We start from the raw sequence: 14899 nt of genomic DNA, 5'->3' as shown, positions 1-14899 counted from the left end.
GGAGGAGCATTCCTTGCATCCTCTGAACAAAGCCAATACTCTCTCTTCTACACGTTTCAAAGAGGAAAAAAATGTTTTGTTAGTGCCAGGCTGAGAACTCTGACCAGCAGGACTGCCAACAAAGGAAACCACACAGAGGTAGGGTGCTTGAAACTTCCTTCGTTCTCAGAAGGTATTGATAAAAGTGGTGTTTGGCTGCCTAAAGGCAGCGAGCTTGACAACACAGGCATCCTATTTCCAGCAAAAGGTAAACAGGCAAGAGCAGCAAAGCACTAGATAAGGCTGAGCACCTTTGGTTTCAACAGCTTTGGTTTCCAAGTAACCTTGGATGAATCACTTCATTCTTCGCATTTCAGTTCTTCCTCGATCAAAAAAGATTCCTGCCTTTCCCTTCCCCATGTATGGCCTGCTCATAGTGCAAGTTTTCGGGGCAAAGGTCCTGCTCTTTCATGGTACAGTTGTAAAAAGGGCCAGAATCTCAGCTGAAGGCTTTTAACACTGACAGGAATGCTAATGGCTAGACACAAGCGTAAACAGAAGGGGAGGGGAAAAGGGAGAGAAAAAAAAAGCCAAAAGCCCTTTTCTGAACATGCCTGACCTGCTTTTGAACCCTTCTGGGAAGAGTGACTCACCTCTCAGTTGAGTGCTGCTGTTCTACTGAAACCCTCTGCTCCACAAGCTTCGCTTTTGGGATTTCCCCATGACCAGCCTGTGCAAAGAAGCAGATCCTTTATTAATAATGTCTGAAGCCAGCGAAGGAATTTTGGTCACGCAGCGTTAGTGTGACTCACGGTGCGTTTCTGGGCGCGTGGAGCCAAGTGGGTAGCTGAGAAAGCCATTGGCCGCTTGTGACTCCGAAACCTAAAGAGCAAAATGGCTGGGCAGAGCACGTCCAGAAGGCACGGTAATTTTGGTGGCATCTCTAGTTCATGCATTAAAGAAATTTTGATTCAGAGAGGAAGGTCACGTATATTGAAAAGCACTTTAAAATGTGAATTGTGGGGTTTCCCTCCACCCTTGCACTGAAAGACCTGTATTTACTGTAACTGTTGGAGGAATCCCATAACCAAGTGTATGTTTTCCCTTTGCCAAACCAGACAGGCAACTTTACAAGCTTTGGACTTTGCTCCAGCTGATCTTTCTGCTACCTTGAACTTCCTTTTAAGTCAAAGCCCAAGGAAATTACTCTCTTACAGTCTAAATGGCTGTTAGGAGAGGCATCAAGATGACTGGTTGTCCTTCATGAAAAAAAGGTTAAGGAAACAGGTGGTTTTCACCATCAGTGGTAGCTTAAGTAGAGCTGAACAGAGAGAGGAGTGAATTGAGAAGAAACAGTGATTTAATGAAGACGGAGAAAAGAGAGTATTTGAATCAGTGCAATGTCTGATCTTTTCAATGAGCTGCAGGAGGGAAAAAAAAAAGGAAAAAAAAAGAGAATAAACCCAAGAAATCTGTAGAACTTACAAGAGTTCAGAGTATGTATGTTGCTTTCTTTTCTTTGAGTTTAGAGAGCAAAAAGCAAAGTTAGTGCCAAATCAGAAAGAAAAGTATAAATTCATTTTTCTCGCTGGCCTCCTTTCCTCAACAAACCTATCACCATGAGAAAGTGAAGGCAACAAGTAGAGGTAGAAGGAAATACACTCCAGCAGAAAAATAGCTCCAATATATCTCTGCCAGTTACAAGCTCTTAAAAGAAAAAAATCACTGAGAAGTCTTATATGGAGCAAAAAAAGATTAATTATGACACATGATGGCAATAAATTGACGTAATAAGTACTTATAATAAGTACTTTGGGGTATATTTCACCTATGCAAGCAATTTTCTACCCTAAAATCCCAGTCTTGCTGGTTATTATGCATGGATGTTTGGGTCCACCCTTGTGAAGCTGAAACCAACGCACCAATGAAGATAGCTAAGCAATATCAAGGCAATTACTTTCCTGCAGCTAAATTACCAGCACAGAATCTTGAAAAAAATTGAATCCACAAATGATAAGAAATTTCTCAAAAAGTAACACATTTCTCTTTTACATTTGAGATACAGAGATGAAATGCATTCATTCTAAGATCCAGGGACACCTCACGCATCAGATAGCGAGTAGTAGTAGGTGGACAGTTTTGAGACCAAAGGAATATAAGAGGAAAATCAGCCACCTTCTCTGTATCCCTTCGTTCACCCTCTTCTAGGCACGTAATGCAAACAACCAGGGCTGACTCAGTCAGGAAACCAGGCAGAAGAAGAAATTTTAAAGTATTTTTAAACCCCTTCCTGGAAGGGAAATGTAATTGTTTGACTTTGTCCTGACTTAAATATATATATATAAATCTTGTAGGAGAACCATGCTGGATGGTGGTCAGTTTGGATGCAAAGCCTCAAAGCCTCAGCCTGCAAAATTTGCTGTGGGAGCTCTACTTACTTGTGGGAGAAAGCTGGAATGATCTGGCCTCTCATCTGCCATCTGGGTCCTAAGGGTATTTAAGCCTTTAAATGTGCATTTCCAGTTCAGAAAAAATCTCGGTTCTTTTAGAAGTTCAGCTCCCAGGGGGAGTAACAAAAATATTGTCCCCAGCATCTGACAGACTCAGCCTTCTGCAGCTCCCTTCTGTTCACAAGGGTTTGGTGACAGGAACGTTCATTGCACAACAAATGGCTAAAGGCATCCGGCTCTATCACCTCATGCTCTTATTCCCAACCTGCAAAGGCACAGGTGTTGCCATCAAATATGGCCAACTTCAAAAGTTAAAAACAAATTACAAGATTAAAAAAATACTCTTAATATCTTGGTACTGGGGATAACGATTTTATTGCGTTTTTGTTGGGTGTGACGGGATATTCAGACATCCCATTCTGTTGATATTCACCCCTCCCTTCCATCTTTGAGTGTCTGAGAGAGCAAATGAGCATTGTATCTATTCAAAAATGCATGGAAAGAGGTGATTTGGGGTGATGCTGTGGAGTTGATAAACATCTCTTTATTCTCTCTCTCTTGTCCCTTGATGCAGCCACCTGAGTCTTGGCCCCTCATGTGACGCTTCTCTTCCCTATCGGTTGTTCTTTAGCACCTGTATCTGGTCTGCTCTCCCAACAGCATTTATGCAGTGATTCCTGCTCTCAGAAGGAAATCCTAGGTACAGCAGTCTTCACCCCACAAGAAGATGTGAACACCCACAGCTACGAGCAGTGCCTGGACCCTGCTCAGACCTCAGCAAGTCTTAGAAATACTTGGGTATGCATTTGACCACGCAAACTTGGTGTTCTGGTGACTTTAGAAGTAGGGTCAAGATAAGGACCATGATGAGGCATGCACATGAGCACAGGTTTCCAAAGCCAGCAACTTAAGTAGCCTCTGCAACTCTTTTCTGAGCTTGATATTCTTCACCATCTCTCAGAAATCAGCCATTCTGTCAGTAAGATAGTTACATGTTAGTTTGGGAATTTGTTACCACCATTGAGAAAGGACCTGCCTCTGACTGGAGGGAATTCCCACAGCAGTACGCAATCAGAAATGCCTGACCCATGTGTAATGAGGCCTAAAAATCATTACAGCTCATTAGCTTGCCCAGTACATTTCTCTAAGCTCTTCTGAGATAATTTAAAGTGAAAAATAGATATAAGGCAGTTATATCACACCAGAAAAGCCAGTTCTTGAGTTCCTCAGTTGTATTTTAGCTAGTTCTTGAGTTTTCATTGGAAAGTTGACTCTGTCATACTTTGTGTTTTGATTTTTATAGCACCCAGAAGTGTTTTTAGTTAACATTCACTCTCAGGCAAAAGGTAGGAAACATTTTTGTCTGTTTAGTACTTAATAAGATGTATTACAGCGGGAGCTTGGCCCTGCTAAGCTCTCTGCAGGTTGTTTTCTCCCTTTCACAGGCATAGCAGTAAGTTGGATGTATATGAGGCTCAGATTATGCTGTTTGTGCCTGTGCAAAGGAAGAAGAGATCAGGAAGAAAGGCAGAAACACCTCCTGCCCTTGATCTGGTTTGCATTTTCTGAATTAGACCATTATTTAGGATATCTACTGGTAAATTGAGCAACTAGAATAGACTTTCCTACAGCATAACATATTTGAGCCCATTCTGGCATGTGTATTTCAGGATGCTGCGGTGTTTAAATTAAAAAAAAAAAAAGTTTTAGTGATTCATTTACAGTAACTGTCTGATGAAATAAAGTCTCCTAGAAACAGAGAGGAAGTATAATCAGTGATGGCATGCTTACTTCAAGCAGCTTTCATAACCAGCAAAAACGGAGATGTGATTGTATAGACAGATAAACGCACGCTATGGATAAGCTCGTCTACCAGAGTGTTATTTCTAAGACACAGCATGTCTTTATATCTGAAAAGCGAACATTAATTTAAGATGCTTGGATGTGTTGTGGATGCTAAATAGTTGCACTAACAAAGAGGTCACGGTGGCAGGAGGACAAAAGACAACTTCCTCAAATACTGACATTTAGCTACAGCATTTCTTGGAAGATACAGAGTTTGGTGTGGGAATTTCCAAGGGTCAGGGGTAAGAGGTTAAAACAGATGAATTCTCTAGGTCATTCTTATTTGAAAAGGGGACTTGAGGAACTTTAGCTGATCAGATATTAAGTATTATTTCAGGTAATGGAAGGCACTGGGAAATGACTTTAAAAGCACCTCTAGTAAACATGAGCATCCCACAACAGCGGGTGTAAATAGCTTCCCTTTCTTCTTTGAGCTGACACCTAACATAAGCAACCACTTTGTGGGTAAGTCCAGGCAGTGCCCATGTTAAAGTGACAGGGGGAGGATCCCTGGCTTCCCACCTGAAGAAAAGCCAGGCCAGCTGCTGGGCTGTTGCACTGTAAAGAGGCACCTATTTTGAATGAATGTTGCCAACACCTCTTGGGCTCTTGAAGAACAAAATCCTAATTAGACTTTTACAATTTATTTTTTTAGCTTTTTTTTTTTTTTTTTTTTTTTTTTTTTTTTTTTTTTTACATTTTAGCTATGCCTTGGCTCCCTCAAAACTTTCGTTTTAAGCAGCTTTCCACTGAGGCATCCTACTCTGGGCACAAGCTAGGAGGGTCGAGTGCACCTTGTCTTGATGCTATGACAAAGCATGCCTAAAGTGAGAGGGGGCTCAAAAGGAGAGCTTTCATGTTTTTAGCCATTCAGAAGAAAACATATGGATTCACTCAATCTGGATGATTATGTTCTGGCACCACCTTAAGATTCATTTGAAATTTGATCTCAAATAATTTGTTCTAAGGGAAAAAAAAAAAAAGGAAGAAAATGAATGTTTCCTGGCTGTCTCCCACCCAAATAACAGAATTAACTGTTACCAGGAAAGAAAACATCATAAATATATAAAGGTGGAAACAAGCTGCTCAAAATATTTCCTCCTGCAGGATAATTAAAGCCCTAAGCCTGCTGACTGCCATTGCACATTGCATTGTTTCTCTTTCCTCATAGGATTTCGGTCATCTTTGGCCTTGTATTATGCAACAGGAAGCTCTCTCCTTTTGTCAGTTTATTTTTTATTTTTTCCTGCCAGTTTGCTGAGGCATGAGGTCTCTGACAAAAGTAGCTCTGGCACAAGAGAAAGGGTGAAACTACATTCCAGAGAACTGTGACAGCCAGCAGGAAGGTAGGCTTAGGGTGCAGCGAAAATGCAACCCATGCTTAAATCCTGTTGAGAAAGTGAGTCCTTCACAGGAAGAGTCTAGGAAGGTGTAGCAAAACAAAATAAAACAAAACACTCGTAGTCAAACAGAGCTAAATAGAGTAGACAATGAAAAGTAAAAGAAGCTGCCAAAGGACTTTATGATTACTTCTTACAGAAAAATGAGAGCTTTTCCAGATTCCAAAATGCAACACAAAGTTCAGGGAAAAGAAACAAAGATTGGAGATAGGGATATAACTGAACCTCAGTCTGTGGGCACCGTTTTGCTTTGTAGGTTTTTCTGAAAAACGAGAATTGAACGATTATGTTTCTCTGAGCGTTCCTGCATCCAAGTCATGAGGTACAAACTAAGATGCAAGCAAAGAATTTGGTTTAGCATCTTGACAGAAGATCTGGAAGCAAAGACAGAGACACAGTTTTTCATTTGGAGAGCCTTATGAGATCTCAGTACCAAAATGATGTGGACCTTACGGGGGCTGGCAGACCGGTGGGAACATAAAAGTCTTCTAAAGTACAGAGAGTTCAAGCCTCAGTCTTTCAGGGCATATTCCCAAAGAGACAAGGCAGCTCTATAGCTGGCACACTGAGGAGTGGTAGTAGAGTGCAACGAAGTCCAGGACTTTCAGGATAACACTTTTATCATATTCTGAGGTGTGGAATCTTGTGAGCCGGTCATTCCATTCAGCTCTTCCCCTTTTGCCTGCACTGAGCAGTTACTGTGATCCCAGTTTTACTAAAGACCCTGTGCATTCGTGGAAAAACAAAGAGAGGGAATCGAATCTGAGTTAGGAACAGTTCGGGACCGCTATAAAGCAAAGATTCTTCTGATACAACACTTAAATGTGACGTCAAAATATACAGCCTGCAGACTGAGAGATGTGAATCAATCCCTTTACTGAAAGGGACATTATGGATGCTGGAACAACAATTTCAAAATATGTGGATAAAAGCACTTTGGTCCCCGAAATCTAAAATAAGCCTCAAGCCTCTGTTTCAGGAAATAACCAGGAAACAGTGACTGTGATACCTCTTTCTCTGAAGGTGAATGGAACTGAATTGGTCACTGTCAGACCGAGCAATAGTACTTGTGAAAATCTCCTCCACTGGGACATTGAGTAAGGTCCCTGAAAAAGAAATAGGCAAGGTATGTTTAGAAATGGTAATACTTTAAGTTAGTTTTAGACACAGTAACTAACTACCTGTTTATCCAATGTTTTAGTCTGCCAAGAGTGATTAGATATTTACTGCAATAGCCTTTGGGGATGGTAACTCTGGGGACTCTAGAGAGGAACAGGTGACTAAAGCCAGGAAAACTATATTGATTTGTGTCCTTTAGGTTACTCCCAAAAGTTCTCTGGAGTTGAGGGCTGCAATGCAAATACAGCTGAATATGATGCATTAACAGAAGCTCTGCTTAAATCTCAGAAACCTCGGTATGAGAAAGTTTTTGCAAATAAGAAAACACATAGTATGGACAGAACATGGTTTTCCTCCTAGAGGTATATTCAAGATCTTAAAAGTTTTCTGGGAAAACCTTGGTTGAACAAAACACTTCTTTCCAAGTTCAAGATATATATATATATTTTCTACAAACTGTAAACCCTCAGCACTTAAAAACAAAAATTTGTTGCCAAGAACACCTCTGAAGGACAGCTGATATGGCAATTGACCCAGAAGGCAAATTGAAGGCACTGGGGGAACCCAAATTTCTGCCAAAGATGCATCCAGACCTCTTGCATCTGATTTAGATTTTGTATAGCTTTTCTGCTTGTAGCGGGTTTACGTGGCAAGGTTTTGGTAGCAGGGGGCCATAGGGGTGGCTTTTGTGAGAAGGATCTAGAAGCTGCCCCATGTTTGGTAAGGGCCCCACTGCTGACCAGAGCTGAGCCAATAAGTGATGTTGTTTGCGCCTCTGTGAGAGCAGATTTAAGACAGGGGAAAAAAACCACAATGTTGCACCACACAGCAGCTGGGAGAGTGAGAGGAGTGAGGAACAGCCTTGCAGGTGCCAAGGTCAGTGAAGAAGGAGGGGGAGAGGTGCTCCAGGCTCCGGAGCAGAAGTCCCCTGCGGCCTGTGGAGAGGCCCCCGGTGGAGCAGGCTGTCCCCCTGCAGCCCATGGGTCCCACACGGAGCAGATCTCCACGCTGCAGCCCGTGGAGGAGCCCCCGGTGGAGCAGGTGGATGTGGCCTGGAGGAGGCTGCGGCCCATGGAGAGCCCCCGCAGGAGCAGGCCCCGGGCCGGAGCTGCAGCCCGTGGAGAGGAGCCCACGCAGGAGCAGGGGTCTGGGGGGAGCTGCCGCCCGTGGGGGACCCGTGCTGGAGCAGTTTGCTCCTGGGGGATGGACCCCGTGGTACGGACCCCTATCTGGAGCAGTTCTTGGAGAGCTGCTGCCTGTGGGCAGCCCACGCCGGATCAGTTCAGCAAGGACGGCATCCTGTGGGAGGGACCCCACAGCACAGGGGACGAGAGTGACCGAGAAGGAGCGGCGGAGAAGAAGCGCTATAGACTGACCATAACCCCCATTCCCCCGTTCCCCTGTGCTGCTCGGGGGGAGGAGGTGGAAGAGGGTGGATGGGGCGGAGGTGCTTTTGGTTTCTTTCCTTTGTTTCTCACTTCTCTAGCTTGTTAGTAATAAGCAATAAATCTTGCTGTCTTCCTACGCTGAGTCTGTTTTGCCCATCACGATAATTACTGTGCGATTGCCTCGTCCTTATCTCAGCCCTTGAGCCCTTTTCATTGTATTTTCTCCCCATTCCTCTTTGAGGAGGGGGAGTGAGAGAGCGGTTGTGGTGGAGCTCGGCTGCCCATCCGAGTAAAACTACCACACGGCTGTGTAAAGAGATCGATCCTATGCTTAGAGGAAGGGCACTGGATTATGCATAGGCAATAGCATTCTTTTATGGCCTTTGACACACAGATACGTGGAGCGTTGCCAGAGCCTTTGATAATGTGTGAGGAGGCAGGAAATCACCGCGTAGATCAACACAACCCAGATCCCTGATAACTGTCTCCTGTAGTCACTGTAGGCAGAAAGATAACGGAGTAAAGGTGAGAGAACTGTCAGAGATCTCAGGCTGCTTCTGGGATACGTGAATATTTTTATTTTTTTTTATTTTATTTTGTTTATTTTTTTTTTCCGATGAATATTCTGTGGTACTCTTTGCTGGGAAGAGCACCACAGAAACCTTAGTCTTGCTGGCCAGTTTCTACCACTTGCACTCTCAGCCTTCAGTTGAAGAGCAAGGCTGGTAATACCAACATGTGCTCTGTGTTTCTTGTCAAAGCAATAAAGGCAATGGTGGTGGCTCTGCAGGAGAGGAGACCCTTCCGCTACCAGAAACGTGCCTACAGGCAGCCAAGGTTTTAAATCAATATAGCACAGAAGAATCAGTATGAAGACAAAGCGGGGGTTGAGGGAAAACTGATCTTACCAGAGAAGTGAATAAGTTTTTAGGAGGTCAACAAGGGCCTTACAAAAAGTAGAAAAAGCCCCAACAACACAGTTTGCTAGGAAGGCAGGAGTGGAAGTTTGCTATGACTCAGCCAAGAAATTCAGAAGAACTGAGAGGGAGGGGCACCTGCTCCTTTCATAAACACAGAAGGCAACCAGGGTAAAGAATAATCTAGCCAGTACAGCATGTATATGCAGGCTGCTCAGTGTGAATCTACGTCTAGATACGTGCTTGAAGGAGAACTTAGATTGCATTCCGTTTGTGCAATTACTACATTAATGCCAGTACAAGTTTAAAAAAATAAAAACCTACAGGGTCCCAGTCCGGCAGACTGGGCTATGGGGACAAAACCTAGCAGTTTTCTGGGGTGTCATTCACAGGAGCAGGGCCTGTAAACTCAGAGGGGAAATTAACTCCAGGAAGATTAGCTAGTGGAAAACATGCTCAGGGTGAAGGCAGCTAGACCACTATACGTATGTATGTACATATACCACACAAGCTTATGGAGTGAGAAGCTGATGATGTAAGAAAAATCTTTTTGAGCCTCCCATTGAAATGCTTTTTAAAAATGGAGGTAGCATCAGTCCTATAGGGGAAAGATACAAAACTGCTAACATCTTCTATGCTTTTCAGCTTTCCAGCTAGGAACATTCTTGTATTTTATTTCAAGGCGATACTTTTTCCTCTTTCTTTCCTTTACAAAACATAGCAAGTTTCAGAAGAACACAGAGCTGGGGCCAGGCCAGTTTGGCAGTGTGGATGGCTGGAGGGTACCACCTCCAATCCCACGGGAGCAGTTCACCTATCTTTTTCTTTTTTTTTTTTTCGGCAAGTTTTTGCATACATTTTATGTACAGTGTAAAAAATGTTTTGGCTTAAAAGTGCCAACAGGCACCTTCTTGGGATAGCAAGCAAGATTTTTGTATAGGTCAAGGCTAGACCTTTTCCAAGACTGTATATGTAACATACTATGTATATGATGTACTATGTCTATGACATACTGTGTATATGACAACCCCACTCAAACATTTACATGCTTGGGAGCTTAGTATATGTTTATAATATACAAAATAAATTAATCACTGTCTCTGTGTAGAGGTATGTGTCTGCTCCTTTAAGGTTATCTGGTCAAGGTACTTTTTCAATGCAATGGGATAATAATAAAAGGAGGAATACATAAGCAAGACGATACAGGTAAAACAAAAGCAGCAATGGGACCCAAACCCTTTCATCTCACCAACTGGTAAGGGCATATGAGAGTTTATTCCAGCAAGGTTAGCTGATCTGCAGACCATGTCCATAAGGAAATTAAGGGAAGAAGGAAGGAAACCAGAAACAAAACACGCAGACCCACACCTGATCACCACAGTCTGTCCTATCATCTTATCAGGTCTTTTCTTAACTCTTTGTGCATATTCTCACCCTCTGTCTCTCTTTCCCAGGAACATCTCTTGACACACAGCTGCACTGTTTTAACAGGGATTGGCCACTGGGCTCAGGCTGAATGCCAGAATCCAACGTTATAGGATTTAGCTTTTCACAGGATGCCACACAATCGGATTGAAAAATCTGGTTATTGACATGACTGCAATCCCCACTTTCCCTGGGGCCCAGCTAAACAAAATGAAACCAACTTTCTGAGGTGTGACTGCACACAATAAAAAAGCAGCTCCAAGCATGGGTGCTTTCTAAACAAAGATGCAGAAGAGAAAAATCTAATCAAATAATGGATTTAAGAAAAAAAAGGGAAAAAAAAAACCACTTGTGTGGCTAAGGTTACCACCCTTTTATTTAATATTGTACTTTTTCCACAAGTTCTTGGTGTTCATTGACTTTTACCTGTACTCTGCAGAAAAATTGGATCCATTTTCTTTCAAATGTCTAATTTGACAGGTTTAAGTGGTTTGTATTTTAGAAATGGCTTTATTTGGACCTAATATTTTAACCAATATTTCAGTTCATTATTACATAGCTGCATGATTAGAAGCTTTAAGCACCCAAAACTTCTCCATCCTCTTCTGCATGACAACACGCAATGCAGAATTACAGCCTAAAGAAATCTCTACAGATATATCTTGATTTAGGAGGGTACAGATACAATTTTACAGCCATGAAAAAACACACAGTTGCCAAGGTGCAATAATATCCCCAAGCAAGTAACTAATAAAATCCATTGACCTTCCTGTCACATGCTCTACAATTCAATAATTCACATTACTTCTTAGCTGTAGGTAAAGCAATTTTAGAGTGGCATGCTTGGCTCCTATAACTGTGCCATGTTTTGCTTAGCTTTTGATCATTAACTATTTAACTAGCAACTGTATTTTAGAAACATATTAGAGAACTCTCTGCCATTTTCTTGATTGTGGAGAAGGGTAAAAAAGACAGAAACTTACAAAGATAACAATGAACCACACACGTGAAACCTAATACAGTATTACTGAGTATACAGAAATTTCATTTCCTTTGTTGTACACCTTGTGGCACACTGTAAATCATTCCACAAACATAACTGACAGCTTTTTTTGGAAATGGAACTTTGTTAATTTTGTGTGTGCGTGTGTGTATGTGTATGTATTTATGTGTGTTTTATTAGAATATGTTACAATGCTGAAAATGACAGTGCTGAAGCAAAAGGACTGGAAGTGCTTATAAGTATCAGCTAATATGCATATTTACCAGTCTAACCTGACTAAAATATGCAAGAAACAGGGATCCACTGCTAAATTGAATGTGTTTTGGGCATTTGTTCCAAGAAAAATTAACACTGAAATCCTCAGTGGATAGACTCAAAGAAACAATGCTGAAGGAAATGTGGTGCCAGTGTAAACTGGGAACGCCAGCCTGTGCAGCCACATAATGCCCAAATAATTGGCAAACAGCCATGTTTGTCATTATACATGAAATAACATTTTTTTTTTTGCTGTTAATTACATGCAGAGCACAAAGACAGTCACCATACATAACGTAAAAGAAGCTTTTAGCTAAAAAGGAATGGTTTGTAATTAATTATACATTTAGTTACTGACCTTGAATCTCATTTGAAAATAGAAGAGACTCAGAGAGAAAGAATCAATATTTTAATATGCTTTAAATCAACAGCTGTGCATTACTACACAGTCAGTTACATATATATTTGAACCATGGCACGGATCTAAGGATAAGGTTCTTATTGCAGAAAAAGACTGGCTAGATTGTGTAGGACATTTTAATTTCAAATTTTAATCAGTCTGCTTTTAAAACCCTATTTAAAGAACTGGGTGGTGAAGGGAATGTTTTTACAAATCTGCCTGAATATCGCCCCTGCCTGTGTCCCGTCTTAGACCTCAGGTGATTTTTTAGTTTGCTGTTGTAAAACCAGCAGAGGGAGCTCAAAACATTAGGTACCAACATTGCTTACAGCAAGGTATGCCAGGAAAAAAAAAGAAAAATAAAAGCGGTATTGCTTTCTTGTAGTTGGATAATAAAACCTGCCAAGTTTAGTAATTAAATGATGCTTGATGAAGGAAAGGGAACACAGTTACAGGAACCTAAGCAAAACTGCACTGACACCATTTTCTTTTTGAACATGCTTCCCCTTTGCTGACTTAGAAAAAGCAAGAAGGAATCAGCAAGGTGACAATTACATTTAATACTAATTACCAGATCATTTTCAGGACACCTGAAACTACACACACGTGACAAAGAAAATTAAAGACAAAACTTTTTTCTAGTTTGTTGTCTCTGTACATGGTCAAGCAGAAATTTCTTTGATTCTAAGCCATTCCCAGTCGGATTAACAAGATGTAATGTGTTGCTTACATGGTGGTAGCTTTCACTAGCACAATTTCACAATTACTAGCAGATGCTTAGATGGTCTTTGGGACCATCAATTCAACATCACAAAATAAGATGTCACAGTTTGTTTGTTTCTACATCACAAAGAGTTTCCTAGTATTAGTTGACTCCTGTGCAAGGAAAACATGACAACAGATGCTGCTTGGTGATATCAAGATCTTTCAGACCCTCTTGTGAAATCAAGACCCTTGGACAATATGAGTTTTTCTAGGTATTAAGTTTGTTAAAAATACGTTCCAAGAAGCTAAATAAAATCATCTGCCCTGACTGACCACAATGTCTTGTTTTTTAAAAAAAGGTGCAACAACAGTTTTAAGGGATCTGGTCCAACCCTCCTGGCTCAAGCCGGACCACAAGGAGCAGGTTACCCAGAACCACGTCCAGATGGGTTTTGAAGATCTCCAAGCAGGGAGACCCCACCACCCCTCCAGGCAACCCATGCTGTCAGTGTTGGGGAAAACCAAATGGATGTTTTAATGTTTCTTAGGTGATGGGTCATAAAATATAGATAAGCGTTATCAAATGTATTTACATTATCAAATTTATCTATGTATACTGAGATATTTGTTATAGGGAGTATACCGAACAGTCAAACGAATCCTTGAAAGGGACCCCTGAGAGAGAACAGGTACAACCTGACCTTTGATAAGAACCTGAAAATGCTGAAGCGAGTTGAACCAGAACCAAGGAGCGGAGAGAGCATGCGTCGAGTGGGAAAGGTGAAAAGTTTAACAGAGAGGAAGACTCCTTACTTCATCTGGACGACCACCTGGACGACCACCGGAGGGCACCACGCATGTGCAAATGGGAGGAGAGCTAATGAGAATGGAATGCGAGGCTGATGTTGCAACCTGTAATGAATATGTATACCTTACGTAATGTTGAATGTATAAATAACGATCGGGATGTAACGGGACTTGAAGCCAGATTTGGGCACCTGCCCCGGCTTCCAGCGCTGAATAAAGCACCTTCATATAATCACTTGGTGGTTATGTGGCTGCTACGCTAACAATGCCAGTGCTCCATCACCCGCACAGTAGAAAAGTGCTTCCTGATAATGAAGCCTCCTGTGCTCCAGTTTGAGCCCACTGCCTCTTGTCCTGGCACTGGGCACCACGGAAAAGACCCTGGCTCTGTCCTCCCTGCACCCTCCCTGCAGGTGTTTGTGCACGTTGATGAGATCCCCCCGAGCCTCCCCTTCCCTAGGCTGAACAGCCCCAGCTCTCTCAGCCTTCCCTCACAGGGGAGGTGCTCCAGACCCTTCTCCGCCTTTGTTGCCCTTTGCTGGACTTCACTGGTACGCCCAAGTATGTCTAGTGCCCAGCACTGGACGCAGCTCTCCACTGAGCAGAGTTAGGTTGTTAACGTCATCAGTCCGCGAGAAGGAAATGCGCCAAGATTTCCCCACATCTCTTCATTTATATCAAACGCTCCATTAACAGGTTCTACTGTATGTACAAGCCTCGTCTTATCTGAAAATCATCGTTGTCACGCATTCACAAAATACGCATGTGAGTAGTAGATACCCATCTACCACAACCGCTCCGCAGATCTCCTCTGCTTCCTCCTACCCAAAAGGCAGGGCAGTTCCTAATAAAGCGAGGAATAAAGCTGCTGTCATGCACCTTCACATTTGTTCTTGGAAATAAAGTCCCCATGTCAAAGAACAGTACATAACACTTATAAATATGCAAAGTACTTCGGGACAAAGACCAGTCAAGCGCTAGTGGCATTACAGAGGTAATTTATCATTCAGTAACGGTCTACAAAGACAATCCAATATCCCCCCAAAATACCACTGAACTGACTGTGTACTGGCTATTTTTTAATCTTACAACATCAAGCTTATGATCCTGAAATTGGATTGAAGAAAAACCCTAATAACAAAAACCATTCCAAAAGCAGAAGTCATGGGAAAGTCACTGCAACTGTGACTCAGTATGCAGAAAATC

The sequence above is a fragment of the Anser brachyrhynchus genome, assembly GCF_964034855.1.
Source record: "Anser brachyrhynchus genome assembly, chromosome: 1".
Lineage (NCBI taxonomy): Eukaryota > Metazoa > Chordata > Aves > Anseriformes > Anatidae > Anser > Anser brachyrhynchus.
The sequence above is the reverse complement of the archived record's forward strand: the minus strand, read 5'-3'. Positions refer to the sequence as shown.